The 26,848-nt window shown below is 43.0% G+C and overlaps 1 protein-coding gene across 1 annotated transcript in view; it reads left to right on the top strand.

The window, feature by feature from the left end:
- LOC102515299 (FA complementation group B) overlaps positions 1 to 11,669 on the top strand; it is a 75,145-nt gene extending 63,476 nt beyond the window's left edge. The window contains exon 9 of the mRNA XM_032464849.1: positions 8,457 to 11,669. The gene's annotated coding sequence lies outside the window, so the exon portion shown is untranslated. The remainder of the gene's footprint in view (positions 1 to 8,456) is intronic.
- The last annotated feature ends 15,179 nt before the right edge of the window (positions 11,670 to 26,848 follow it).

Genomic DNA, 26,848 nt, shown 5'->3' on the forward strand with positions numbered 1-26,848 from the left:
TGTCTAGACCCTGATACCGGCTTCCTGGGATCCCAGTCCGTGTGGGGCATATTCCTGCTCCTGCAGCCAAATGCAGCTCCAGCCCCATGGCCTCACCTAGGACTTCACCTCTGACCCAATCTAGCCAGATTCCCCCCCTTTTTTCCCCCCTGCTAATAATTCTTAAATTCACCTTTTAACCAAAAAGTTTTCAGTTTCATTTTAACCATACCATCTTCAACTTCTGTTTCTGTTACTTATCTCAGTGGATTATTACTGGTTTTTTTTTCTTTTGGCTTTCTCCTGTCTTATTCCTGATCTCATTTAAAGTCTCATCTGTTTCATTTATTTTCCCTTTCTATTGTTGATTCTGAGTGAGTTTATTAAAAAAAAAAAAGCTTCAAAATGAGCGAATTAACTTTCTTTTATTTTTAATTTAGAGATTTAACTCTCTTTGCTTCCTTTTCTTGATTCTCTTTGTTTCATATATGCTTTAGTTTAAAAAAATTTGTAGTAAAATACATGTAACATAAAATTTACCATGTTAACCATTTTTAAGTGCACAGTTCAGTGGTATTAAATACGTTCGCATTGTTGTGCGACCATCACCACCATCCATCCCTGTAACTCTTTTCATCTTGTAAAACTGAAACTCTGTACCCGTTAAGCAGTAACCCCCTGTTCTCCCCTCCCTCCCAGCTCCTGGAATCACCATTATACTTTCTGTCTTTATGGATCTGACTACTCTAAGTCCCTCATGTAAGTGAAATCATACAGTATTTGTGTTTTTGTGACTAGCTTATTTCCCTTAGCATAATGGCCTAAAGTTTCACCCATGTTGCAGCATTTTGCAGAATTTCCTTCCTTGTTAAGGCTGAGTAATAATCCATAGTATGTGTATCCATTCATCTGACAATGGATACCTGGGTTGAGCCTACATTTTAGCTATTGTGAATAATGCCGCTGTGAACATGGGTTACATCATACATGTTTTAAGTGACTTTTCATGAGGAAAGCAAGAACTGAACAAGTCTCACAGATGAGAGAATACTTTAAATACTGAGGAAAATGGTGGCTTTTTTTTTCCCTCTCTCTTCTTGTATTGACTTCTCTGACTTCCCCTCATGGATCCCCAAGCCTAGGTGAGGCTGGTTCTCCCAGCAGATTCACTGCGTAGTGATATAGAAAAGTTACCTCTCCTCAGAGTCACAATCCCCATTTTGCCTTTGACCCACTTTCTTCACTGGAGCGTTTTGCATGCTGACATTCCACATCATTTATCTCATTGACCTTTAAACCCATGGTCTATGAAATATATTATCATTGGGTTCCGGACAGATCCTTCTGGCGTCACAGACCTGGAGAGCTCGGCATGAAGGAGGTGGTAGGCAGGGCGAGGCTGGCCTCGTGGTGCTCTCAGGTGGCAATGAACTTCCTGATACCAGTGGAGGCCCAGGACAAGTTACGTTGCCGCTTCTTGGACAGTTTGACCGCAGCCTGCTTCCTGCCTGCTCCCGTGGGGCTATTTCTCCTCGCTTTCTTATCAGGGACGTGGAGGGGCTCAGTCGAGGCACGCTTGTCCTCTGCGCCTTTCCCTGGCCACGAGGGCCGAAGAGAGAGTAGCTGAAACAGACGTTAGTACAAATAGGAGTTAAAAAATAGTTTATTTCCTTTCAGAGAGGTTCTTTGATTTGTCAGGTTCCATTCTTGGCAGCTGATGACAAGAAGGACCAGACCCCCACCATTTTTTGATGACAAGTCCAAGATGCCACAGCCTCCCCCCGGAGGGCAGGAAATGACCTCTCAGCCTATCAAAGCTGCTGGGGTGAGGCTTTTTAAACCCCCCTTTTTTTTGCCATCGCCCTGTCGCGGATGCTGCTGTGTATCACCCAGGTTTTTCTTCAGGACTGAAGCACCAGTCCCCCCAGCTGCCAGGAGCGGGGGTCCCTTTTCGGGAATTGCCCTTGGCTGAAGAGAACCACCTCACAAGGGTCGCATCCCTTCCCCGGGAGGGCAGGAGGAGAAAGCCCTGGCCCCCTCGCCTCCAGGCAGGGCGATTTAAAGGGCCGTCTCAGCTTCAGGACGCTCCACGTGGGCTCAGCTGAGGCTGGTGGTGTGCCCACATTGCAATTAGCCTCTCTTTGTGCCCAGGCTTGCTTTCCTCACACCCTTACATGTGTTCCCAAGAACACTCCTACACTAAGAGATTTGGTGCCAAGAGAGATCTGAGGAAGCTCGCTCTAAAATGGGATTTGGAGGGTGGATTACCCACCAGGTAGCTGGCAAGCAGGGCCCTATTACTCTGGGGCAATGAAACTCTCACAGCTTCTGGCATATAGTAGCTCTAGGATTGTTAACACTTTCAACGGTGGCAAACCAGGATAGAGTGCTTTTATCTCCTGCAGCCAACTAGGGGATAAATTAGGGTGATGTCACAACATAACCCTGCCAGAGAAGGGCTGGCCTTCCGAGGGAGGAAGGAGACTGTGTCCCAAAGTTGCTGCAGGATCTAGCCGACATCTGCTGTGAGGATCCGGAAGAGAACTGTGGTACTGCATCTTGAGATTCAGGAGGAGGGAGCAAAAGCTTGGACCAAAGAGAGTGTACTGATTTGGGAGCACTCTCCTGGGATGCAGGATTGGGCACCCTGGCAAGGATGCAAGGAGACCATGCAGGCACGCAATTGGCATGGCTCTGGGAAGCTGGAGGAAAACAATGGCCTGCACCAAGTCAAGTAAAAATGGCAGAATTACCATAGCAGATGGCAGAAGAAGGAGCCAAAAGGCTCCGAGAAGTGGGTACTCTAGCCTGGATATACTGTGAAAAGCTGGAAAACTTCAACAATTGATGATACTGCTAATCGCTGGAACCCGTGAAAGTGTTATTGTACATGGCAGAAGGGACTTTGCAGATGTGATTAAATTAAGGGTTTTGAAATGGAGCGACTGTCCTGGATTACCTGAAGGGGGGCCCAGTGTAATCACAAGGGTCTTAAAAAGGGAAAGAGGGAGGCAGGAAAGTTGAAGAAGGAGATGTGATGAATACGCAGAGGGTGAAGTGATATGATTGCTAGCTTTGACGATGGAGAAGGGGGCCGTAAGTCAAGGAATGCAGGCAGCTTCTGGAAGGCAGAAAAGGCAAGGGAATGAATTCTCCTCTGGAGCCTTCAGAAAGGAAAGCCATCTTGCCAACACCTTGATCTTCACCCAGGGAGGACAATTTCAGGCTTCTGACCTCCACAATTTTAAGAGAACACATTTGTGTGGTTTTAAAAAGCCACCGAGTTTGTGGTTGTTACAGCAGCAACAGGAAGCTAATACTCACACAGGCAGGCATTGCTACCGTAGTACGTCTGCATCCGTGCGCGTTTGTAGCTGTTGCATTCACGTGGTCGGGGCAAGTGCCAGATCTCTCCAGAGTACCTTCTCCTGTAGTCATGCCCCAGCAATTTCTGTACTGAAATATACATTACTTTTATTGTGAAATACATTCCTTTTCATTCTTCATATATTCTTCCCTTTGGGTTCACAGTGCTCACAGTCTGTTCTCACAAACATCCCCCTGATTTTTGTTCTTATCGTTTAACAAATTCCTGAAGGTATCCATCATATAAGCCTTCCCTTCCCTAGTTTGATTCCACACTCAGCTTCTCTCTCAGGGCATGCTGGGATCTGATTCTAGTTACTGCCTGAGCGACAGTGACAATGAGTTGGGTACATAATATGACCTTTGTTCCACAAGGGCACATGCTCAGGTCAGGAGGTGAGAGTTTCTCTAAACAGGGGGAGGAGACCTGCTCTGCAGACACAGGATGGCCAGTGGGAAGCACTTCATGGGGGCTTGGGGATTCAGGGTATTCCTCAAAGTGTTCCAGATATTTGCATTCAAATTGCTGGAATTGCCCTCTTTCCAGGTCACTGCCATCACGCACATCAGAGACCTGGCAGGGGATATGAATCCAACTGGTACTGTAATTCCGGCAGCACACTTGGATTTGATCAGACTCACAGTCTGAGTTAGATTTTTGGATATTTTATTTTTACTGCTGTATGAGATAAAAGGTTTTAAAGCATGTTATAGAAAATCTTTGATTTCAGTCTGTGCCTTCAGGTGAACGCTTAGGCACATGAGGTTTTTGTTCTTCCCTCTTTAAGTTCAGCTCCACCATCCGGAGTGGCCTCCCATCCTTCAGAGGTACGTGTCTGAGGCCCTCCCCACCCCTTTCTCAGAGGGTCTCCAGTGGGATGGAGCCCTGCTGCCCTCAAAACTGACACAATAACACATCCTTTGTTGTTCTTTTTCTCTCTTCCAGCCTCTCTCTTTCTTGCCCCATGTTCCTTTAGTCCTGCTTCCTGGGGTCACCTCCCGTACCTGCGCCCCAAGCCTTTGCCTCTGTCCTGCTTTGGGGAAACTCCAAACCGGAGAGCCAGGTTCTTGGACTGAACCCATCCCACTGCCTGTTTTTAGGTAGCCCGCTAGTGAGCTAAGAAGGATTCTCACATTTTTAAATGGTTGCAAAAAAATCAAAATAAGAATATTTTGTGACACATGAGAATGATATGAAAATTATATTTCAATGTCTGTAAAGTTTTATTGAAACACAGCTACACCCATTAATTTATGTATTGCCTACAGCTGCTGTTGCACTGCAGGGCGGGATTGAGTAATTATGACAGAAACCATCTGGCCTACAAAGCCTCAAATAATCACTGTCCAACTCTTTCCAGTAAAAGCTGGCTTCCCCCATGGATCTGGGCAATAAATGTTCTACTAAAATTGAATTGCAGCGTTATCAAGTATAGGCTAAAATCTAAGTTTTCATGTTATATCAAAATCATTTATTTCAGAATGTTTTGGGCATTTAAAAAGCTGGGCAGAATTTCTACCCAGTTATCATGAATAACCTACTTTTTAGACCTCAGACTAAGATTTAATGTTGTAGAAAACTCTCTTCTGGTTATATGTACAGAACATAGTTAAAAAACCCAGAAGATGATTTCAATATTTAACTTTAATATTTACTTCTTAAATAATCTATTAAGTGCTTGGCCCACAGTAAGCAGGTAGGAAATATTCAATACTAAACCAACAGTAAATGACCATACTTTTATGAGATCCCAAGTAGTTCTCCTGTTTCATGTTAGAAATTGAACTTGTAAAAAAAAAAAAAAAAAGAAATGGAACTTGTTGTAGAGAGAAGTGTTTCATTTTGTAAAAAGCGGTCCCAGGCCACAGGGAAACAAGCCTCCTTTTCATGGCTGGCCATAATCATGGTTCAAAGTCATTTGATCTATTCATGTGTATTTAGAGCACAAAGCCCCTTTGTACATAGAAAGTAATCAACACCTAAGAATTTTTCATGTTCCTTTATTATATTTTGCTATACTTGCAAGTTTCCCATTACTTAGTAATGCACTTGGAAAATAACCAATATATTACGTTTAGTATCAACTAAGGTTTATTAATGTAGCCAATTCAGCTTCATGTGGAATGTTCTCCCTTACTGAAAAAAGTTGTTAATAGTTTTCCGTTGCTCACAGGCTGTGTCCAGATTCCTTAGTTAGGCTCCTGGTAGGTGCAGCCTGTGTCTCTGAACTTATCTCCCACTGTCCTCCAGGTAAATATCCTTTTACTCTGAGAAGCATCCCTAACCTCTGTGGCCGCCACGTTACCTCTTCTGATGTATGAGGGGCCCCCAGAAGCAGACTTAGAGACAAGGATTTGTGTGCAAGTGATTTTTTACGGAAGTGCTCTCAGGAGGAAGCGGCGAGGGGATGGGGCATGCAGGCTGGGGAAGGGTCGGGTGGCGGGCCAAGTCCCACATGGGGTTCCCCAGCCTCACCCCTCAGGGGAACTCTGGAGTGTGAGTTACTTCTCAGCCTTTCTCTTGCCTTGAGGAACAGGACCTAGACTTTTATACCCTCAGGGCTCTGAGTTACTGGCTAAGTGCTGCTCAGGGGAAGTGGAATCTTGGCCACTGGGGACTTTCTGTGCATACGGGCAAAGTGGCTCTAAGCATCCAAAGTCATCTTCTAAACAAGATCACAGGTACAAGCTGTTACAAGCAGAATCACACTGAAGCTAGGGAAGGTGCACAGAAGTGATAAGAGGGGTCTCAGTTTCTCTCCCATCAGTTCCTCTAGCATCACGTGACAGGTACTACCTTCTCCTTCCAAATACCACTAGAAGGCAACAGCCCTGCTTGTGAATCTTGGCTCCCTACCCAACCAAGGAATCTTTGTCGTATGTCTAAACTTCTCTTAGTCTCTTAGACTGGGCTTCTTTAAATGAGCATTGTTATACGCAACTAGCACACAGTAGGTCTTCCATACAGGTCAAGTCTGAAATTGTCCCACTTTGCCGGTCTCTGGCACCTCTGTGCTCTCCTAACCATCATCTAGAATTAGTCTCTATTTTATGACGTATGGAATGAATTATGAGCGTCTCTATTCAGTACAGTTAAGCACCATTACCCATGATGCATCATTTGTAGTTGGGTTAATAGCAGGACTTTCCAACCTCTATTGACATTTTGGGCTAGATAATTCTTTGTGATGATGGGGGTTGCCCTGTGCACTGTAGGGTATTTAGCAGCATCCTTGATCTCTACCCAGTGCATCCTAATAGCACTCCCTCCAGTTGTGACAACCAAAAATGTCACCAGACATTGCCAAATGTCCCCTCAGGAGCAAAATCACTACTAGTTGAGAACCACTGGGTTAAAGAAATTCCTGGGAGCTGTGCAGAGTTGATTTCAATCTTGGAAACTATGTAGGTTGAATAACAGCAATCTCTTTTAAATGCTGGAAATGCTTTCCTCCTTTCCCTCTTTAAATAATACAATTTTTCATGCATCGTTTTTGTTTTCATGTTTTGATTGTTGCTGCTTTGTTTTGCTTTGTTTTGGACATTGGGGAAGGTAAAAGAGAGGAGCCTTGCATATTCCAAATGCAAAAAGAAGCCATGCTTTGAGCACCATGTGATTCTCAGAGACCCAGAGAGCTCACATATATCGTATCTTGAGTTTCTGAAGGAGTCAGGATTTGAATGCAGACTGCCTTGCTCCACCTGGTGTTTGAGAAGCTGCCATTCGCAAATGAGGACATTGGATAATGGTTGATTGTTTCATAGGTAACGTTTTACTGGGGACAGGAGGAATAGAATGTGTTATTGGGTAGGACAGGATGTGTCAATCTCTTATTTAGAGGGAAAGATTGACAGGGTTTTGTGACTGTGATTCTAATGAGGCATACTTCGGAGTGAATATTTCCATACAAAATGCCATCCAGTAATCTTATCTCTGTATGATCTATGGGTTCCAATTTCAGCTTGTTTCAGTCCTCCTTGTCAAAGAGAACGCCAGAGTAATTGAAATCGTCGAATTACTGTAATTGTGACTTTGGACTCATCCACTAATTATCCCCTTAATTCAGTTTTCACTACTGAATATTTATATGTGTATTAGGGGCAGATAGAATTGAAAAAAGAAATATTGAGCATTGCAAATTATAATCTCAGGAATTTGAACAAAGTCATTACTTTCTCGTCCTCAAAAAATAATTTGCTGTTTTCAAGCATTCCCAAAGTGATGATGGGTAACTGCTGAGAAACCTCTCTCAGTAGGCCCCCTGATAGGTGGACACCTGCGAAAAACCAGCTCATTTTCACTGCAACAGACCTTCATTTAAGAGAGGCTTTTGAATCTTCGGGATTTGGGTTTGTAAACCTTTAAGTATTCCAGCATTATGATGATTGGTTTTATTTTTGTAAACCTACTTTTAGACCCAGCGGTGCCTGGCACAGCTCCGGAAATCACCTATTTCTTGCGGTAAAGCAGAAATCCCTGCAGAGAGCAGCAGACAGGGCCAGTGTTGCCTGGCCAGTGCCCTCCAAGCCCCTCCCGGCTCCTCTGAGCCTACCTCACATGGGTGCTCAGGAGTCCTCTGATCTTTCTCCCTCCTTCTATTTCTTTTCCCGACCCATTCCTCCAGCTTCATCCCTCTGACTGCCCAAAAGCCGAGCCAGCGTGACCCAGGTGGCAGGTCTCCCTGCCTTGTATTAGCAAGTCCCGTTTTGCTCCAGGTCCTTATTCAGTTCAGAGTGGCACATCTGCAAGATAAACACCCCCTCTCTTGCTAACATCGATCCGTTCTCACAGCTTTATTTTGGTGTTTCTCATGAATAACAAGGTTAGTCTGGTTATGTGGTTGTCAAACTTTATAACAACTAAGCAGCCCGGACTGGTGAAACAGACACACACAGAAGCCATTGCTTTTGGAGAAGCGGGGTTCCTGGGCTGTCCCCGGCCAGCCCTCAGGGCTCCCCTCTCAGCTAAGGCACTTTGTAGACTGGAGACTTCCATTCAGTACTGTTTGTAAGTCATTGTTCTGGTCCAGCCTCCTTATTTTATAGACAAAGAACTTTATCCCTAAGAGTTACTGGTCCAAGTTCCAAGTTTCACTGCTTGTTTCTGACAGAGCCAAGATTTGAAATGGCCTAGTGCTCTGTGCTCAGCTGTCCTCCCAGCCACCGTGGCCAGATGCCCAGCAGATGGATGCTCTTGACAACTTGAAGCAGGTAGGCATTTTCCCTCTGATTAGTCCAAACTGTTTGCTTGATCATTGTTGAACTGAAAAGCGCTCTGAAAAGATACTACATCCAAGCTGATGATATGTACCTTCTCACATCACAAGGAAACCTCTTTTCATTTCCCCCTTTCCTGCAGTGGCAGGGCCCTCACCATCTCCTTGTCCCCCACCCCACATGGCTTCGAGAGCTACCAGGGGATATAAAATGTGCCTACAAACAAATCACCAGTTTCGGGCCAGCTGATCTCAGGCTCTGCCTCCTCCCAGCTGAGTTTGTGGCCACTGGAGTCCTGGCCGCCGTACACTGCTCCTCTTGCCTGGCGATCTGGTGTGGGGAGGATGGAGAATCTCTCTTTTCTCTGTCATCCTCTGTGTAGCAGCTTCTTGTGCCCGGGAGTTTCATAGAGTTTGTAATGAATGTGGCGAGGCGCCCTCCGTAAGGCAGACATGTGTGCAGTAGTAGATGCTGGCTAGAGCTAATGCTCACCGACTTCATGCAGTATTCAAAATAGCCCCAGCTCTCTGATCACTGTAACCGGGTATCTGGATCAAGCTGGTTATGCAGGATTTTTTTCTTTTGTTTTCGTAGGTTTTGTCCCAAGAGGCCCCTTAATTCCACAAACAAACCAACCAAAAAAGAGATTTCTGGCAGACTCAACCCACTCGGCCCACAGACACACCCAGACAGTCTCAATTCCCTTGGTGACTCCAGAGCAGCTCAAACCGAGACTCCACTGTGAAGAAAAAGCAGTTCTCCTGGTTTAGGATTTGTCTACAAGCTAGGCTCTTTTCTGGCCCGCTGAACTGGTCCGGAATAGGCATCTCCCTTTCTTTGCTGCTTCCTATCAGCACCAGGATTCCGGGGTATCCTCGGAATGCTATGTTCTGACTCAGCCTCATTCTTCCGTAGGTCCCCTCTTCCAGGCACCCTGACTGACCAAGCCTCGACTGTGTTGAAAGACAGAGGAAGGAGAGCGGGGGAGGGATTGGCAGGAGGAAAATCTGAAAGTATAGAAAAGAGAGTTATATGTTAATTAGTGTAAAATAATACTTTGCAGTTGATCAAGGCTTTTATGTATACTTAATTCACTTAACAACCCTGGGAGTTGGGCATTGTTAGTCCTTATAAGGTTTTAATTTCTTTGAGATTACAGTGCCAGGAAAATTCTGTATTTCCTGATATTCACTCTCCTTAATGAAAGCTAAATATATGTAGCCTCATTTTCCCTTCATGCTCCAGCTTCTAGGAACCTCTGATTCTAATGTGATGAATATTTATGGCCATTATATCAACTTTTATAGTTAGTATGCTTTCTCCCTTTGCTTTATTCTGATTCTTCTCAGCTCCTTCTTCTCTTTTTTTTTTTTCATTCATTTATTTTCTTTTTCATACTTACCCTCTTTCAAAATATTTGAAGCAAATTATGAAAGCTGATACCAAAATAAAAAGATTGGGTTAGATGCATGGAAATAACAGAGTGGAAATTAAGGAGGGTCCCACAAGGAAATGTTCTAGTCTATAGATAATGTAGAGGCATGGCCAGGGCTTTAGGAATCTGATTGTTAGCTACTTGTGAAAGGATAGGAAAGAAAATATGTATTGAAACATTTGTTCTCTTCCTCTGAGTTATATACTTCCCATGAATCATAGGAAAGTTTTCCTATCCCCAGGTTATAGAGAAATTTGTCCTTTTCTTCTCTCTAGTACTTGTAAGATTTCAAACTTTTACCTTGAAATCATTGATGCATTTGGACTTGATTTGAGGGCACAATGTGAAGTGTGGAGCCAACTTCATCTTTTCCCGCAGGGCTACCGAATTGTCCGTACACCATTGATTAAAAAGTCCAACTTTACCCAACAAGTTTGAGATACCCCTTCTATCGTATGCTCAATCCCATTTGTATTTCTCTCCCATAATTCTAGGCTAGTCAGTTACATTGACATTTCCAGCTGTGCGCTAGTTCCATATTTTAAAATTACGTGCCATGAGAAATATGTTTTAATTTCTAACAGCACTTGTCATTCTTCATGGCTTTTATTATTTTTCAGGTCTGTGCCCAGTCTTGTCTATTTTCTCATTTAACTTTATGATTAGCTTATGTAATTCTCGACAGAAAATATTTGCATTCATTGGGATCTTGTTAAACTTATAAAACATAATTTAAATTTTTTAATGGCTGCTTAATATTCTTTTCTATTGACATACCCTAATTTATCAAACCCTTCTGCCATTTTGGACATTTAGGTTGTAGGCATGGATTGTTTTGTCAGATCTTTATTTACCTTCCTTCTTTTGAGTGATTGCTTCTATCTCAGTCTAATCATATGCTTCGGTTGAGGGCCATTAAATGAAGAGTCTCATCACGCCCTGGTAGTTGGTTCAACAGATGGATCTGTGACTCAGGTCAGGCCAGTCAGACTCTTTCCCTGGGATCCCTCTGAACTGGGAATCTCATTGGGCATAGATGTGTGAGGTTGTGAACCCAGAGTTGTAAGCAACGATGGTTTTATTTCATAGAGAACAGAGCGAAAAAAGGAGAAAGCTGACACCTACCTAGTGTTCTGGTGTCCTGGACCTTCAGCTTTGAGCATCTCTAACTAGAATCACACTCTTGCTGGTTATGAGAGCCAGGACATCCCATTTTGCTAAAGATAGTCCCTCCCTCCCAGTTTTATTGAGGTATAATTGACAAAAATTGTATATGTTTACGATATAGAATGTAATGATTCAATATACATGTACATTGTGAGACGTCACCACAGTCGAGTTAATTAACACATCCATCACCTCACATGGTTGCCATTTTTTGGTGTGTGGTGCGAACACTTAAAATCTACTTTTTTTTTTTTTTAGCACATTTCAAGGATACAGTACAGCATTACTAACTATAGTCAGCAGGCTGTACATTAGGTCCCTAGAACTTATTCCTCTTATGCTGAAAGTTTGTATCCTTTGACCAGCATCTCCCTATTTCCCCTCCCCTCAGTCCTTGGCAACTACTGTTCTACTCTGTTTCTGAGTTTGACTCTTTTAGACCCCACATGTAAGTGAGAATACAGTATTTCTCTTTCTGTGTCTGGCTTATTTCACTGAACATATGTTCTCCAGGTCCATCTATGTTGTCACAAGTGGCAGGATTTCCTTCTTTTTTATGGCTACATAATATTACACTCTGTATATATAACACATTTTCTTTATTCATTCATCTGTCAATGGACATTTAGCTTGCATCCATATCTTGGCTTTTGTGAATAATACTGCAGTGGACATGGAAGTGCGGAGATCTGGCGATACTGATTTCATTTCCTTTGGATATATACCCAGAATTGAGGTTGCTGGATCAAACAGTGGTTCTATTTTTAATTTTTTGAGGAACTTCCATACTGTCCTCCATAGCAGCTGTACCAGTTTGCATTCCCACCAACAGTGCCCAGGGTTCCCGTTTCTTCACACCCTTGCTGACACTTATCACCTTTTTGGTAATAACCATTCTCGCAGGTGTGAGGTGATATAAAGAGGATTTTAATTCAAGTAGTACCGAACAATATAAACGATGTTTTCCCTCTTTCCCTCCCTCCTCCATGCCTCTGTTTGGATGTGCGGGTCTTACTGAGCATTGAATACCCTCTAAACTGTAGTCGTGGCCTTTCCACAGGTGTCCCTTCCTCATGTTCCTCCCCGCATCCTGCACGTCAGTCAGACTGCCATATGACTATACCTTTGCCTTTCTTGCCTTTGAAACCTCTTCCAGGACTCCCAGATACTCTCATTTTCTGATTCGAATAGCGCTATTATGATACTTCACCTTTCATACAGAGTGTGTTCAGAGCACGCACAGACCCTCGCCTTTGCTGACTTGAAATGTTTGTTCAGAGTGTCTTCTGAGCTGAAGTTTTGTGCGAGGCATGTGTATATCCTAGAGCTGACTCCACTCATCACCGAAGTTTCCAGTTTCACTCGATTGCTATTTTTTTTCTTTGTGTTCTTACTATTCTTTATTTATTGGTCCTACCAATATGACCCTTTACCCAGGTCCACTGTTCCTGTGTGCACTGGTTTTGTAGACATTCATGCCATATGTCTCGATTTCTATTTTTTTAAATGCCTTTTTTTTTAACCTCTTTGTAAATTACTATATGCCATAGAAGAATAAGGAAAATTGAAGGTGAATCAGTGAAAAGACACATGGCCAGCTAGTGTCACACATTAGCCCAGTGATGCACTCACCTAGCCTACAGGCTTGTGACAACTGCTCTTTATATGTTTGTTTGAAGAAAATTCCCCATTATTGGAATTACATGAAGCTTTGATTGTTTAGTCAGCTGAGTTTAGCTTCATTTTTTTTCCACTTTGTTTTTCATTTGCATTTAGTATTAACTAAAATTTTTATTTTATTTTTTTTGAGGGAAGAACCCAAATTTGATTCATCCCCCATATCACTTCCAGGTGCTTACTAATTTATGTCATGGTTGAATGGATTTTCGTATACGGATGAGTTTTTCCCAGAGCACCTGGCACTCGATAAAAATTTACTGAATGAACAAATAAATGTATCTGAATGAAAATGGAATGAATAAATGAAAGAGTGTAGATCAATGAACTAAATGTTGTCAGAGGAGAGATTTTCTGAGTACCAGAGAATTACAGCAATCTGACTTGTCAGTACAACAAATAGCTCACTGATACCTCTCTTGAACAGGATTTCTCAACCTTGGCAGTAATGGCGTTTTGGGTCAGATGATTGTTTGCTGTGTGGGGCGCTCCTGTGCATTGTAGGGTGTTTAGAAGAATCCCTGGATTCTACTCACTAGATGCCAGTAGCTACTACCACCTCTGTCCCCCACTTTGACAATGAAGAATGTCTTCAGAAAATGCCAAGTGTCCACTGAGGGGCAAAATCTCCCCAAGTTGAGAACCGTGGCTCATAAGATCCTTTGTTTCCCCATTTCTTCCCTTCTTTCCAGCTACATGTTTAACAATGTGTAAATCATTTTTAAACGTCTTTCCGTTCCTCCAGCGGCAGAGTGGACACTGGCGGGTCCCTCAGTTGTCTGATGTGCATTGCCCATTCCCATCTTTGCTCAAGGAACTGCAGGACCTTATATTTACAACAGCCATCACTCGCCTGTCATTCAGCATTTTCGAGCTGAATCAAGCTGTCAGGCTTTGTTACGTTGAAGCTGCTGTTGCCAACTTCAGTAAGCAAGAACAACCAAAAATGCCTTCTGACTTCCCTAACAAAGAGGTCCTGTTTGATAGATTAGATTCAATCAAATAGATACTGAGGCATTTCATTAATAAATGACAAACTTAACTGTCATCTCTGAGCTATCTTCTTACTCTTCACCTGGAGAAGGGGGTTGGCTTCTTAAATGATGGAACCATTCTCAATTATTGTGTCTCATAAAGGAGACAGGCTGATTGGCCAAGATAATGGGTAGATAGTTATTGACCATATTAGTCATTATTTACTGTGTAACAAATTGCTCCCCAAACTTAGTGGTTTTAAATAATGAGCATATATGATTGCACTTTCTGTGGGTCACAAATTAAGAAGCAGCTTAGCCAAGAGGTTCTGGTTCAGGGTCTCTCCCAAGGTTACAATCAAGATGTCAGCTTTGGCTGCAGTCAGATGAAGATTTGATTGAAGCTGGGTTGAGGAGTTCGTTTCATTCACATGTCTGTTGGCAGATAAAGTTAGCAGATTTTGGAAAACAAACAAACACAAAAACAAAACCCTGGATGCCCAGTTAAATTTGAATTTCAGACAAACAGTGAATAATTTTGCAGTGTAAGAATGCCATAAGCAGTATTTGGGACATACTTACACTAAACTGTTATTCATTGTGTGTCGGAAGTTCAAATTTAACTGGCATTCTTTTTGTACCTGACAACTTTATTGGCAGTAGGTCTCAATTCCTTGCTATGTGGGTGTTTTAGTGTCCTCATGGCATGGTGGCCAGCCTTCCCGAGAACGAGTGGCAGAGAAGTAGAAACTACATTGTCTTTTATGATCGAGCCTCCGAAGTCACATTGTCATCATTTCTGCCAATTTCTGTTGGTCACATAGACCAACTCTGATACAGTGTGGGAGGGGATGATACAAGTGTCTCATCATAGGGTGCCATCTTGGAGGCTGGTTCCCACATCTCCAATGTGGGGTTTCAGGGCAGTTAGTAAAATCTTCCTTAATCTCCAAATATTACCCTCTTGTGGTAGGCTGAATTCTAAGGTAACCCTTCATGAGTTATGCCCTTATACAGCACCCTCCTCTTGCATGTGAACAGAAGCCAGGACTTTCTTCTAGGCCACAGAATATGACAAAGGTGAGGAGATGGCACTGCCTCGATTAGGTTACGTGGTATGGCAAAGGCAATGGGATTGTATTTTCCTCATTCTTTTACGTTATATGAGTCCCTTCTTAGTCAGAGACTCTCCCTTGCTGGCCTTGAAGCAGCCGCCATGCTGAGAAGTCTGCTCGAGGCTCCGTGACAAGGAAGATGGGTGGCTCCTAGGAGTAGACGGTGGCTCTTGGCTGTCCGTTAGCAAGAAAGCGGGGATCTCAGTCTGACAGTGGCGAGGACTAAGTGCGACCAACAACCGGGTGAGCTTTGGAGAGGACCCCGGGACTCCTGAAAGGAGTGCAGCCCTGGCGACACCTTGACTGTAGCCTTGATTATGAGACCCCCAAATGGAGGACCCGGCCAGTCTGCACCTGGACTTGTGATGCATGAAAACTGTGAGAGAATAACCACGTGCTGGTTCAAGCTGCTAAATGAGTGGTCATTTGTTACAAAGCAGTAGATAACTAGTTCACACTTTTATCTTCTGCGCTGCATTGGGGCTGACAGTCTACCTCTGGGAGCGTCTTATTCAATCTTCCTCCCTTCACGTGCCCTCTGTTAAAATGTGTGCACTCTCACAATGTGCCTGCAAAGAGATATAAAGCCAATTTGCAAAACCTTGGTTCAACAAGTAGTTGTAATTACATGTGGTAAGTTGTTAGGACTGGTGAACAATGGGGGACTTCGAGCACACAGCAGGGTGAGCTTAAATAAAATAGTCTAGGAATTTGGGAAAGGGCTTCTGGAGGAAGTGCTACTGAAAGTTGGAAGAGCAAGTTATTTAGGTGCAAAGAGTAGATGAGTATGAAGGCAGAGAATTTTTCAAAAGTGTAAACCATTCTGTAAACAGAAAAAGTGCATAAATCCTCAGTGTGCACCCTGACAAATCTCACAAAGCAAACACCCATGCAGCTATTGCTCAGATCAGTAAACAGTATTCCCTGCCTCCCAGAAGCCCCCGTGTCCCATTCTAGAGAGTAACCTGCCCTTTTTCTCTGCAAGGGTAACCCTGTCCTGATTTGTAACACCGTAGTTTGGTTTTGATTGTATTTGTCCTTCATATACTTGGTCTAATACAGTAAATGCTCTCTGTACCTGATTCCCCCCTCCCCAGTGTTCTGTTTGTGAGATTCATATATGTTGTTGCACAGCATTGCAGTCACTTCTGTCTCGTGGTTGCATAGTAGGCCCCTTTAAGAAGATACGACATTTATTCACATTCATCTGGGTGATCTGGGTTGTTTCCCAATGGGAGCTGTTAAATACATAGTGCTGCTGTGAATGTCCTCGTGCGTGGCTTTGGTGAGCAGCCACGCATGTTGAGTGGATACCTAAGAGTGGAATTGGATCATAGGATCAAGGCATTGGACTTCTGAAATCAAGGAGTGGAGCATCTAATGTTGCTTACAGGGAACTAAGCTACCTTTCCAAGCTTGGTTCAGACCGCCCTCTAAATCCGGGTGTTCAGAGCAGGGAATAATCTAAACCGGTGTCAGACAGTTAAGTGCGTACTAGATTGCTCACTGCCCTGTGAGCCACATTTGAATTTGACTTTATCCTGAGGAGCCATTTAAAGGCTTAGAGTAAGTAAAAGATCAGACTTCATTTGAAATATGTTTTCCTGGCTACGTTTTAGAGAATGCATTGAAAGGAGGCAAGCCTGGTGCGGGGAGAAAAACTGACTGCTGTTTCAATAGTCCTGAACCACAAAAATATTTGCTCTTGGAGTCTGGTGTCGATGTTCTCTGAAGTAAAAGACCTTGCATTTAATCTCTGTTTTTTTCCTGTATCAGCCAGAAGACTTAGCTGGCAATTTTCACAAAGGGATGAGGAGGCTGGTGGACTTGCTGGTTTTCTTTGGCTGGCTAACACACACTCCTGTCATAGGCATACACTCTGCAAATGCTACTGCAAAGAAAACAGGAAAAGCCTATCGGAATGGGGCCTTCCACCGGAGTAAAGAGAAGCATGATTTCAGTGCTTTCATAATGGAAATGCATCCTTGGTTCTCTCTGGTTAGACAGGTGCGGTCAACATACCCTCCTCCATACACGGGAGCCAGTTCCATGCAGAATGGTCCTTTCCCCACGTTATGACTGGGCTTCCCCCATTGTGCTGTCTTCATCCGTCCCCACCCAAGCTTAGCCATTACGTCTACACTGTGCACACCTTCAGAGTGCCCCCTCCTTCACTTTCTTATGAGAAGCTAACTCTCTAAATAGGCATGTGTGTGTCCTCTCCAGCAGGAACTGTACCTGTCTGAAACCTGTTTCATGTCTGTTCCCTGTGTCTCCACCCCCGCCATGCTCCACTCATTTTCCCGCTTCTGTCATAGTCTTTCCACCATTCGCTAAATCCCGTCCATTCTATCTCAGAAAACCCTTTCAGGATCAGTTTTATCTTTCTGCATAAACTGCTGGTTTGTGCAGAAAGGAAAAATTTCTTTCAGGCAATTTCAGGCACTCGGCGTCCCTTGAATGACTCCAGCAGAATGACCCCAGCTGACATCCTTGCCCGTGCTTTCTTCTCCACTTCATTTTCTTCATATATCCAGGAAGTAGTGTGTTTTTGACACTTTCATTCCATCTGTAGCACAATCAGGATTCACTCTTAGAGTTTCTGAGATTGTTGCTGCCTGTTCTATAAAACCTAGGATTGCTGTTCTGAAAAGTGATGAGACGCGTGGGCCAGAATGGACCCACTTTCCTTGGGGCTGGTCAGAAGAAGCAGTTGTTTCTTAGCCTTCTGAAAGCTCAGTCTTTGCCCACATCTCAAGGTCACTCTGCAAGTCCATTGTCTGCACACCCTCCCGCAGTCTGCAGATGCTCAAGTTTCAGGACTCCCCTCAAACCCGACCCTGGTATTATCACAGCCTGGGTAATGCTACCATCAACTTCTACCAGCAGCGTGTCCCCAGCTCCTTATAATCTCTCACCCCTGGACCCGATCATGAACCGCTATCCATTCTATTTCAAAAGCTTATCTCATGCCAGCCTCTTCACTTCTGCTGCCACGCCTTAATTCAAACCCTCATCATCTCTGCAATCATTTGCAGTTGATCTCCCTGTCACCATTCCCCCTCCTGTGACTTATTTACAATTATCTAGACTCTTTCTCGAATACTAAACTGCTGTGTTACTCTTTAAGCCTTTTAAGATTACCTCTGTAAGGATCTGTGTGTGTGTGTGTGTGTGTGTGTGTGTGTGTGTGTGTGTAGCTGTTTAATAATATTCCATTGTATGGGTATGCTACATATTTTTAATCCATTTATTAGTTAATGGACATTTCAGTTGTTTCTAGCTTTTGGTGATTATGAATAATGGTGCTACAAATATTTGTGCACAAGTTTTTATTTGAATACCTGCTTTCAATTCTTTTGGATATATACCTGGAGTGGAGTTGGCAGATCATATAGTAACTCTATGTTTAACTTTTTGCGGAACTGCCACACTTGTTTTCCACAGGGGCTGCACCATTTAACATTCCCACCAGCAATATATGATGGTTCCAATGTCTGCACATCATTGTCAACATTTGCTATTTTCTGTTTTTTTGATTACAGCCATCCTAGTGCACATGAAGTGGTACTTCATTGTGGGGTTATTTTGAATTTTTTTTTATTGATTTATAATCATTTTACAATGTTGTGTTAAATTCCAGTGTAGAGCACAATTTTTCAGTTATACATGAACATGTATATATTCATTGTCACATTTTTTTCTCTGAGCTACCATAAGATCTTGTATATATTTCCCTGTGCTATACAGTATAATCTTGTTTATCTGTTCTACAGTTTTGAAATCCCAGTCTATCTCTTCCCACCCCCCGCCCCCTTGGCAACCACAAGTTTATATTCTATGTCTGTGAGTCTATTTCTGTTTTGTATTTATGCTTTGTTTGTTTTTTTCTTTTTTTAGATTCCACATATGAGCGCTCTTATATGGTATTTTTCTTTTTCTGGCTTACTTCACATAGAATGACATTCTCCAGGAACATCCATGTTGCTGCAAATGGCGTTATGTTCTCGGTTTTTATGGCTGAGTAGTATTCCATTGTATAAATATACCACTTCTTCTTTATCCAGCCATCTGTTGATGGACATTGAGGCTGTTTCCATGTCTTGGCTATTGTAAATAATGCTGCTATGAACATTGGGGTGCAAGTGTCATTTTGAAGTAGGGTTCCTTCTGGATATATGCCCAGGAGTGGGATTCCTGGGTCATACGGTAAGTCTATTCCTAGTCTTTTGATGAATCTCCATACTGTTTTCCACAGTGGCTGCACCAAACTGCATTCCCACCAGCAGTATAGGAGGGCTCCCTTTTCTCCACAGCCTCTCCAGCATTTGTCATTTGTGGATTTTTGAATCATGGCCATTCTGACTGGTGTGAGGTGACACCTCATTGTAGTTTTGATTTGCATTTCTCTGATAATTAGTGATACTGAGCATTTTTTCATGTGCCTATTGATCATTTGTATGTCTTCCTTGGAGAATTGCTTGTTTAGGTCTTCTGCCCATTTTTGGATTGGGTTGTTTATTTTCTTCTTATTAAGTCGTATGAGTTGCTTATATATTCTGGAGATCAAGCTTTTGTTGGTTTCATTTGCAAAAGTTTTTTCCCCATTCCATAGGTTGTCTTTTTGTTTTACTTATGGTTTCCTTTGCTGTGCAGAAGCTTGTAAGTTTCATTAGGTCCCATTTGTTTATTCTTGCTTTTATTTCTTCTAGGAGAAAATTTTTGAGATGTATGTCAGATAATGTTTTGCCTATATTTTCCTCTAGGAGGTTTAGTGTATCTTGTCTTATGTTTAAGTCTTTGATCCATCTTGAGTTGATTTTTGTGTATGGTGTAAGGGAGTGTTCTAGCTTCATTGTTTTACATGCTGCTGTCCAGTTTTCCCAACACCATTTGCTGAAGAGACTGTCTTTACAGGCCTCATTGTGGTTTTGACTGGCATTTCCTTAATGACTAATGATGCTGAGCATCCTTTCATGTACTTATTGGCCATTAGTCTCTTTTTTTTTTAAAAGAAATGTCTATTCAAGCCCTTCGCCCATTTACCCATAGATTTGTCTTTTTTTGTTATTAAGAGTTCTCTATATGTTCTGGATATGAGACCCTAATCATGTATATGATTTAAAGATATTTTCTCCCATTCTGTAAGTTGTCTTTTCACCTTCTTCATAGTGTCCTTTGATGAACAAAAGTTTTCAGTTCGAATGAACTCCAATTAATCTGGTTTTTTCCTTTGTTGCTTGTGCTTTTGGTGTCGTAACTAAGAATCTGTGGCCAAATCCAAGGCCAGACCTACCTTAAAATTTCCATTTCCCGTCAAGAACCTTCATCCTATGGTTCACCCAAAGTGAATCTCTGATGGGGCCCTGGACGTGCAGTTTCCTTTACCTGGCAAACCTTTTCTTTTCCTCCCAGATCCAGTTCACACATCACCTCAGTGAATTCTCAGTGCCCACAGGGAATGTTACTTATTCAGATACCTCCCTCCTTCAGGCACTGGTCCTATCTCTACTCACCTGGTATGTAAATTTATCTGGGTCTTTTTCTCCTTTTAAGGTTATGGTGCTTTGAGCACAGGGATAAATTTTGTTGTACTCTGAAGTCTATGCCTTTAGTTAATGCTCAGTGTTTGTGGAATGAATGGATGAACGAGCATTTACGGGAAACAACACATTCTCTTGTCATGTAGCTTTCAAAGTCATTCCTTACATCCCATCAGTTTTGTGAAAAGCGGAGAGAAATTTCCACCTGCCAGGGTTAGGTAGATGTAAGACCGATTGAAATACATGGTGTTGTCATTTGTCACTGAACAGCCAGCAAGGTTCATCCTGGCTCCCCTACTGCCCGTGGTCCTTTTGGGAGACCTTCCAGTTCTCTGTGACTGACCATGACCCTCTTTACATGGGAAGTCAGGATAGAGGGAGCTCACATGCGATCTAACCTGGGCTTCATATTTCTAAAGAGATACCCCACATCCTATTTTACTGAAAGCTAGGGACATGATATCACCAAGAAAAAAAGGTGAGTCGTGTGATTCAGGAACTCTCTCATCAGCAGTATACAGAAATGAACGCTGTAAGCTGCCTGAATGTAAATCTGTTCTCTGATTCCAAACATCGTTGTATAAAACGCAAGACTACCTTTACCTTTTGTTTTCTTTTTTCCTTTCCCCTTCTGTTCCTCTTCAATATCCCACACTTGGTCTTATTCTCCTCTTTTGTCCTAGTGTTGGGGCAGTCAGAGAGATTATGTTTTTAACAAAATGCCTTTCTCGGGACTTAGAGCTTCTGTAGTTCATGAGGGCGGGAGCGTTGCCTTTCAGACGAGCAAGACCTGCGGGCTTTGGCTGACAGACCTCTTCGTAGGCCAAGATGAGAAGTGGCCCTGACTTAGGCTTGGGCAGCCGTGATGTCGTGGAGAGCCGCGCCCCACGCTGCAATAAGCTCAGAGCCCATTGTGAAGGGGCATCCGTGGCCACGTGAAGCCGTGCATCGAACCCTTGCAGTGTCCCCCGTTGTTCTCCAGAGTTCTGATCATTCACAACAGCCCCCACCCTCCCAGGGAAAGACAGCCCGTTCTCTAGCCATGGTAATAATCAAACCCCAGAACAGGATCTAAAAGTGTTTTTGTCTGTCACTGATTACTCTCTGAAAGGCAGCCAATCAGTGACCATCTCACACGTTGGCAGTCAGCTGGTGGAAGGCTTCTGACTCTGAATGTGTCTCTAAGCGGACCCCTCCTGTCTCTTTGACAAATGTAACCTCAAAACAAACCCATCCTCTAAATCAGCAGTTTGTTTTCCTCAGGGCGACTGCGTGACTGGCAAAACTCTCCTTCCCTTAAGTAAGAAAGAAACGCAGGCTTTTGGCTTCAGAAGTTGTGTGATGGTCTTATCCTTTGTCAGTTTCCGTTACCTCTTGGATGTCTGCCTACGCCAGTGTCGCACAGTTCCGTCATCTGTGCTGTATGTGATATATCACGCTAAAAACGCTAGTTACCCAGCGTGAAGCTGTGTCCATGCAATATAAATGATGCTAAGTCTTGTCCTTGTTGAGCATAAGTGGAAGTACATTTTGCACAGCCACAGTAAGAGAGGTGTTGTATCTCTAAGGGGTCGAGTAAGCGTTTCACGTATTCAGTGTTTAAACCCTCTCTGTTCTTATAGTCTGGTTTTGTTTTTTTTGATTTTTGATTAGAAGAGTCAGGTTTTCAGATTCATGGCCCTTGGGCCAAACTCAGCCTGTGAAATTTGTCCTCTGAAAAATACTTAAACCAACATTTGCAAATCTGGGAATTTCACATTGAAGTCTAGATTTCCATATTTTCTTGGGGAAAAAAAAAGGTCAGCTTGATATTTTGAGGCCTCCCCTGCTGTAGAGCACACTTAGCAGTCCCGGTCTTCACTGCCGTTGCCCGGCAGGGAGAGAGGGCATCGCTTTCCCTTTTCCTCATTCCCTACTTGTTGTTTTCTTATAACACGGACCTATTACTCGGCACGGGACTCTCTGGCGTTCAGTTGTTTATGTTAAGTGCATTAGAGCTTCAGAGGGTGAGCCCTGCAGTTCTTTTACAGGCTTTTAAATGTGACCCCTTTGAGCAATACAAAAAAGCTGGGTGACGGACCCTTTCCCAGTCAGCTTGTTACAGGCCCTTTTCCCTCACTGCCGTGGCATCTTGATTTCACAGTCTTTCAAGGTTATAAATTTAAGTGTTCATATCTCGCTATTTTGGAGGCTTCTGTCTTGCCTTCTCATTTCTTCCATTAATAGCATATTTTCTTCCTTAAAAAAAAAGACAATTTTATCCCCTGCATTTAGCTGCTGTGGTAGCTTGTAAAAATGTCCACCGATGTCCCACTTCTTGTATGCATGATGTATGGGCATGCTCTCCCACACTGACTCCAGGCTGGACTTGGGACCTCCTTTGGCCAGTGGGACGTGAACAGCTGTGATGCACAGGAAGCTTGGAGAGCATGTGTGCCTTGGGGCTCGTGCTCTTGCTGAGCGTGGGAACTGCGGCCCATCGCAGGAATGAGCCCGGCTTAGCCTGCTGAGATGATGAAAGACACGGAGCTAAGTCATCCTTCTCACCCCAGCTCCTATTCAGCCAACTGCCAGACACGTGAGGGAGGTCGTCCTAGACCACCCGCCGCAGCCCAGGTGGCCCAAACCGTAAGGGTCATTTGGCTGTCCCACAAATTATGCGAAATGATAAATTTTTATTGTAATAAATTTTTGCTGTAAGCTTCTGTTTAAGGGTGATTTATCATGTAGGAAAACTAATTGGTACAATCTAAATCAAAGGACATTCTATGACCAAAAAAGGCCTACATTTTTCAAAAATGTCAGTATCATGAAAGAAAAGAAAGACTAAAGAAACGTTCCAGATTGGAGGAGAGTAAAGAGGTGTGAAAATCAAATGTAGTATGTCATACTGGACGGGGTCCTAGACGGGGTGGTGGAAACACTCTAAAAGGCATCAATGGGAAAACTGAAAAAGTGGGAATATGAGCAATAGACTAGATAAGGGTATTGTGACAGTGTTAATTTTCTTAACATTGATCTTTATATTGTGGTTATGTAAGAAAATATCTTTTCTCTTAGGAAATAGGCACTGAAGTGCTAGGAGGTAAAGTGACATGATTTATGCAACCTAGTCTCAGAGAAAAATAACAATAATAATCTCTCTCAAAGAATACATAATAATAATAATGTATGAGTGTGTGTGTGTGGTGGGGGGGGAGGAGGAAGAGAGAATATGAAGCCGCTGTGACCAATGTTAAAAATTGATCAGTGTGGGTAAAGTTATATAGAAGTTCTTTATACTATTCTTGTATCTTTAAGTTTAGAAATATTTCAAAAAAGTAAAAAGACAAAACTCAACAATTGAGGAAATAAAAAATTAACTGACAAAGCTTTCCTCAGAAACTCCCTAACAACGTTATGTCAGTGTATTTGTCTAAGGCAAAAGCCAAGAGACTTATTTACGTAGACATCAGATCTGGGGCTTCTGGTTGAAACAGGAAATGGAGAATGCTAGAATCATGTTCATTCTATGCCCAGGACATGTGGAGATAAACAGAAGCCCTATAAAGGCATGGGGTTAGTGAAAAGGATGGTGGAGAGGGGGCAGAAAATCTGGATTTTTGTCTTGGTTCTGCCACAGCTATCTTTATGTTTCAAAGCAAGTTATCCAACTCTCTTGGCCTCACTGTTCTTTCTAGAGTACATGGGAAGGTGATCTTTTAAGGTTCTTACTGAGGCAAACATTTATAAAATACTCATAAAATGAAAGCAAATGTGTTGATCAATGACTTCAAGTGCTGTGATCGTACTGACCCTTTGTTATTATGTGATAACTACACATGCCGTGTATTTATGGGTATGGATGGCTGTCTCATTAAATACGTAGAAGTGTAGTGAGCACAGGCTGAAGTTATTACATGGCTGCCCCTGTAGAGGCTAGGCTCCCTGGGGGGGATATTAGCAGAGAAGGCTTTTTGCATGATCATGAAGTTGGGAGCCCTCACTGGTGATGAGGGTGAGTGATACAGATTGCCAGGACTGGGATTAGTAAGGATCAGCACCCTCCCTCCCCCAATAGACACACATACATATAGCCCTCGCTCCCCAGAATGACGCAGGAGAGAAGAATCACAATGACAGAAATGACAGGGTGGCATATGGAACAGAAAGACACGTTGTAATCTGGAAGACATGTAGTGGATTGCCCATAGGGAAGACTTGTATTTTTAGCAACAATAAAACTTAGCCCAAACAAGAATGCCAGTGTCACTGTGGGAAAGTGTCCTGGACCCTTTTGTTATTGTCAGGGATTTGGGACACGTAACACAAAATGGCAGGTTCTAGAAAAGTGGTAGATACCTCTGTAGCCTTATTAGGCATCCTCCCCACCTCTCCTCCCTCTTTTGGGCTTACTTTCACATTTCTCTTCTGCTCCTTTTCATTTTTTTGCCACCTTTCAAAGGCTGGTGGCACACTCGTGAGCAATGCAAGTCTCTCTGGGGAAGAATGCGATTTAAAAAACTTTTTATTGAGGTAAATTAATGAATTTTCACCAACTGAATGCACTTTGTAACCAGCCCCCCACCCTCATTCCAGAAGAGAACAATACCAGCCGTTCTCACTCTGCACCCCTTCAGTAATCCCCTCTGAGGGACCATCATTGGAACTTTTGACCGCATATTCATTTCATCAGTCTGGAACTGTTTATAAATGGAATCACACAGTAGGTGTACTTATAACTTTGGCTTAGTATGTGTGAGATTCATCCGTATTGGTGCACGTAGTTGTAGTTTATTCATTTTCATCGCTGTGTAGCATTGCATGTAAGATATACTGCAATCTGTTTGTCCAGTCTGTTCTTGGTGGGCATATGTATGTTTTTTATGTTTTAGCTCTTATGAACACTGCTGCTCTGAACTTTCTGGTACTTGACTTTTGGTAAATTTGTGTATGTGATGGGTGTATATCTGGGAATGGAATTGCCGGGTGGCCGTAGGGGATGTATGTGTCCCACTCCAGTAGATGCTGTGGGAGGCGCTATTTTGCAAATACCTTTTATGGTCCTGGCAGGATCTTATTATTTGAGCTTGTGCTGCTGCTGGAGGCACTGAGATTCAGAAGGGTTAAATAAATTGTGCAAGGTTCCTTACTGTATGGGCTAGAGCGGAGATTAGAATCCAGCCTAACTTGACTTCAAAGCCTTCAAACTTAAAAAAAAAATTTGCCCTCCCATAAGCTTCTGATCTCAGATTTAGAACCATGCCAGACTATTTCCATATGATTTAAGGATAAACAGCAGTGCTTTCTAAGCAATGCTATTTATTTTATTGGTAACACTTCTACCTATAAAAACCTCCGATGTGTGTATTGCCTAGAAATGCTGGGAAAAGGAAAGGATGCAAAGTGGTAGAGAGCTGTGTTCTCTCTGTTCCCCAGTGAGCAGAGATGCTACCTGTTTCCCTAAGATTTGAGCTCCCCTATTGCAGTGTTGCGTTGTTGCTGGCAAAGCAGGAACTATATTTCCTATCCTGCTTGTATCTAGTGGGACCATGTGACAAGTTCTCACCACAGGCATGTGCATCATAGTGATGTGTGTCATCTCCAGGCATGAGTAGTTGAAAGCAGGTGTTCCTTCTCCTCCCTACCTTTTTTTGCATACTAGACAGACACGGATAATTCAGTATAGGCCTTTAAGCCCATGGTGATGCTGAAGCCATCAAGGGAGCCTGGGTCCCAAATCATGGCTTGGAAGAGAGGAAAGCTACCTGCCTGTCAGAAATGCCCATTTGGACTTTGCAAGAGGGGAGAATGATAAACTTCTATTGTGTAAAGTCTCTGAGATTTGGGGGCTTATCTGTTATAGCAGGCTATCATTACGTTAACTAATACACATGGGGAATCTCCAGGCTTATCCCACCATTTCCTCCTGCTTCCATCATTTGGATTCTGGTACTTCTTCCATGGCTGAAACCCTCAAGACTTACTTCCCTGCCTCCTCTTACCGGCCAGAATCGTGGGAGTTGAACACTCTGCTTTGGCAGGGCCTTGATCTGATTATCTTTGTGAATCATCGTCAGCCCCATTATTTATTGCGTGTGCTGTGACAATGTGATGTAATCTAATGTAATTTAGCCTTTGACCCTCTTTGTTCTTTGTGAAGAAAGCCATTGCAGAATGAAGAAAGGCCTTTTCATGGCAACAATGGGAAATTTAGTAGAACCCTTTTTATATATAGCCATGAATTTGTACAGCTCTTCTGTGCTTTTCAAACTTCAACCCTCCTGGGAGCTTTGTGGCATAGGACAGGCAGCTTTTACTGTCTCTGTTGGGCAGTTGAAGAAAATGAAGTGCAGAGAGGTTCAGTCACGCTGAACTAGAAACCAGACTTGTGAC

The sequence above is a fragment of the Camelus ferus genome, chromosome 22 (assembly GCF_009834535.1).
Source record: "Camelus ferus isolate YT-003-E chromosome 22, BCGSAC_Cfer_1.0, whole genome shotgun sequence".
Classification (NCBI taxonomy): Eukaryota; Metazoa; Chordata; class Mammalia; order Artiodactyla; family Camelidae; genus Camelus; species Camelus ferus.